This window comes from Lupinus angustifolius, unplaced genomic scaffold, assembly GCF_001865875.1.
Source record: "Lupinus angustifolius cultivar Tanjil unplaced genomic scaffold, LupAngTanjil_v1.0 Scaffold_74_49, whole genome shotgun sequence".
In the NCBI taxonomy this organism is placed as follows: Eukaryota; Viridiplantae; Streptophyta; class Magnoliopsida; order Fabales; family Fabaceae; genus Lupinus; species Lupinus angustifolius.
This window is the reverse complement of record NW_017723585.1, coordinates 15,503-19,767: the sequence shown is the minus strand read 5'-3', so window position 1 is coordinate 19,767 and position 4,265 is coordinate 15,503.

Sequence of the window (4,265 nt, the reverse complement as noted above, 5' to 3'; positions counted from 1 at the left end):
CTTGTACGATACGGTACACTTGTCGTTCCGTAAATATCTAACAATCATCCATCATTCATTTATATTACTTTTATTTAATAGTCAATAATACTAAAAAATAGATATTAGATGATGTACTGACTGTATAAAAAACTCTTACACGGTAAATACATACATTTTTTTCTCTTAAAATTATTGGGGTATTATGAACTTAATGAAAACTACAGCTACCAATCTGTTAGTGAAAAAAATACTATCCAGCTAGTATATCTTTTCCCTTTTATCTTGTTGAACTAAATTTTTAAATATAAATAATCAAGTCTTACTTTCACTAGTTAGAATAGAAATTTTCTCACTATAAAGTCAAATATATCAATTGAATGAGCTTTTTACATATGTTGTATCAAGGATGTACCGTATCTTATTTTTTTTAAAGGAAAAAGATTCATTAATTATAAAAAGATAATTGAAAATAATTCTCTCAAGTAGGAAAAATAGAAAACCAAAACACACTAAAAAAAGAAGAAACCCATCTAGACCAAAAAAATATTGAAGTGGATTTTATTTATAGTAATCGTCTAAAAGGGTAAGATTTGTATTTTTTAAATGATTTCTTATAGTTTACTCCCGCTCAATCGATGAAAGACTAATCTATTATCGTAATGTCAGGTGCCAAAGTGAAAATTTATCTCAATAATATTTTTACATACACATAAATTTGAAGACCGAAATCTCATTCCTTTAACTTTTACCAACACACATTGGTAGATTTAGTTGTATATGTATGTGTTATATTAATAAATATATTGGTATTAATTCAAATTTTAGTCAACTAATTTTAAGATTTAGAAGAACTTTTTTTTGGTGGAGAAAATTCTTAGTTCATACGTGAGTTGATAACTTTCTTTCCCTTACATTGCATCAGCTGTCTTCATGTAACATTTTTTTATACAAATGAATAATGACTCACTTTTAATTGAATGGGAGAAGTAGATGGGACAAAAGACTTGTTGGTCTAAATAGTTCTTACAAGACTTCCATGAAATATACCTCATTCTCATTACTTTGAAGAACCAATTCTAGTTCTATTTATACAGAATTGGAATGCTTGAAAAGCAAGCAACAAAACTAACTAACAAAACAGAAATTGGCGCCAAAAGTTAACGCCTATATTTGGAGAAAAAACAGAAAACTAAAGACTATATCAGGAAACATAAAAAAATGGAAATGAGGCATGAATCCAAAGCTGAAGAGTATGATAATAGCCTCCCTCAAGCTGGAGAGTAGATGTTAACTACTCCAAGCTTGGAAAGTAAGTAATGGAAAGGTGTTGGATCCAAAGATTTTGTAAGAATATCCGCATATTGCTCTGAAGATGAGATGGGAAGTAAATGAAAGAGTTGTTGAAGAAGTCTTTCTCTCACCACATGGCAATCTATATCGATATGCTTTGTGCGTTCATGGAAGACATTGTTGTTTGCAATGTGACAAGTAGAGGCATTGTCACAGTATAACAAAGCTGGAGAAGTGTAAGGAATTTGAAGAAATTGCATAAGGTAAGTGATCCATTGAAGTTCACAAGAAGTTGAAGCAAGTGCCCTATACTCTGCCTCAGATGAAGACCTGACCATTGTTTGTTGCTTTTTGGATTTCCAGGATATGAGTGAATCTCCTAAGAATACACAAATACAAAATATGGATTTTCTGGTGTCTATACATGATGCCCAGTCAGAATTAGAGAAGGCTTGAGTTGAGAAGATGATGGGTAGAATAAGCCCTGGCCAAGTACAAATTTGATATATCTAAGTACCCTGGTAAGAGCTTTGTGATGAGTTGTTGTAGGAGAAGTCATGAACTGAATGAGTTGTTGGACAACAAATGATATGTTTGGTCTTGTATTGGTCAAGTAGAGCAATCTGCCCACTAATCTTCGATAGGAGGCAGGATCTGGATGAGGGTCACCATCTCCTTGGTGCAGCTTGGATGTTCTCACTATAGGTGTTGTTGCTGGTTTAGAGGATAAGAAACCTGTATCTGATAAAATGTCTAAAGCATATTTTCTTTGACATAATGTTATGCCTTTGGAGCTTCTTGCTATTTCAATTCCAAGGAAAAACTTTAAAGGGCCAATATCTTTAATTCGAAATAACTGATGCAAGTGATGCTTAACAAAAGAGATTTCAGAAGGATTAGTGCCAGTTAAAATAAGATCATCCACATATATTAGTAAAACTTTAAAGTGGTTAGATGCAGATTTTGTGAACAGGGAATGATCATGCTGAGATTGGGAATAACCAAGGGAAAAAAGAGTAGAGGATAACTTGTGGTACATTTGTCTACTTGCTTGCTTTAGGCCATAAATTGATTTGTGTCACTTGCATACTTGATTGGGTTTGTGTCCAGTAACTCCAGGTGGTATGGACATGTATACTTCTTCATGAAGGTCACCATGAAGAAATGCATTATTAATGTCAATTTGGTGCAAAGTCCAATTTTGGCAAGAGGCAATAACAAGAAAAAGCCTCACAATGGTGAGTTTGATCACAAGGGCAAAGGTTTCAAAATAGTCAATCCCTTCAGTTTGGTTATACCCCTTTGCTACAAGCCTTGCTTTATATCTTTCTATACTACCATCAGCCCTATTCTTAATTTTGTAAACCCATTTGGCACCTATAGGAATCTTATTGGGTGGTAGGTTAACCAAAGACCAAGTGTGGTTAAGGTCAAGAGCATTAAGCTCATTCTGCATAGCTTCTATCCAATGAGGGGATTTGATGGCCTGATTATATGTTTTAGGTTCATATCGGTTGAGATGGATAGGGTGTGATGTAAGTGTTTAGGTGTTAAGCTATGGTAGGACAGTATAGTGGATAATGGATGATTAATTCTAGAGGATGTGGGAGAATATGCTTGGTGAAGGAGAGAGTGGTGGAAGTCCTGTAGGTAGGATGAAGGGTGTCTATTTCTAGTAGATCTTCTAAGGTTACTAGGTGATGAGGTTGGTTGGATGGAAGGTTGCAGGATGACATAAGGGAAGATATGTTCTTTAAAAACCACATTTCTTGAAAGAAAAATCTCTCTGTTATTGAGATCAAGAAGTAAGTAACCCTTGGTTCCATGTTGATATCCTAAGAAAACACACTTCTTGGCTCTAGAGTCAAGTTTGGTTCTATGGTGTTGAAGGGTGCATGCATAGCATAGACTACCAAATACCTTTAGGTTGTCTAGAGATGGTTCATGGTCATGTAAGAGAGCATATGGAGACTTATGTTGAAGCACAGGGTTGGGCAGTCTGTTGATTAAAAAGGTGGCATGTTTGACTGCATAGCCCCAATAAACCTTGGGCAAATGGGATTGAAATAAAATTGCCCTTGTTATATTTAAAAGATGTATGTGTTTCCTTTCAACCATAGAGTTTTGTTGAGGTGTCTCAACACAACTTGTTTGATGTATTATCTCAAGGTTTGATAAAAGGAGGGCATAATAAACTCAGGGCCATTATCTGTTCTTATAGTCTTCATAACCTTATGAAACTGAGTTTGGACAAGGGTAGTGAAATTTTGGACAAGGGTTATGGCTTCTCCTTTGGTTTTCATTAGGAATAACCATGTATGCCTACTAAAATCATTTATAACAGTGAGGAAGTATCTATGGCCATGAATGAACGGGATAGTAATTGGTCCCCATATGTCCATGTGAACCATGTGAAAGGTGGAACTACTTTTGTGCAAACTAGTTGGAAAGGGCAATTTAGTTAGCTTTGCCATATAGCAGAAATCACAAACATGAGCAGCATTGTACTTAACATCAGAAAATTGTTTAGAAATGGTATGCAAGACAGAATTAGAAGGGTGACCTAACCTAGAGTGCCACAAATCAAAATAAGTGTTGTGAGTATTATCAGTAATAGCATTAACAGAATGTAAATTGAATCTACTTGAAGTTGCAGCCATATTGAGCACATATAATCCATTGATAGCTTTAACATGTCCAATCATCTTCAAGGTACTCATATCCTGAATAAGGCAATGAGACTTGTTAAATATCAATCTGGAATTAAGTGAGGCAGTGAGTTTGTGTATTGAGATAAAATGATAATGAAAATTAGGTATATACAATACATTATAAAGAACTAAATCAGTAGATAGTGTAATGGTTCCACAATAATATGCAATGGTAGTTGAACCATTTGGTAATCTAATGGTAACAAGTTTAATAGATTGGTAGTAGTCAAAATCAGATAAGGATGGACTCATATGATCTATAGCTCCACTATCTAAAACCCA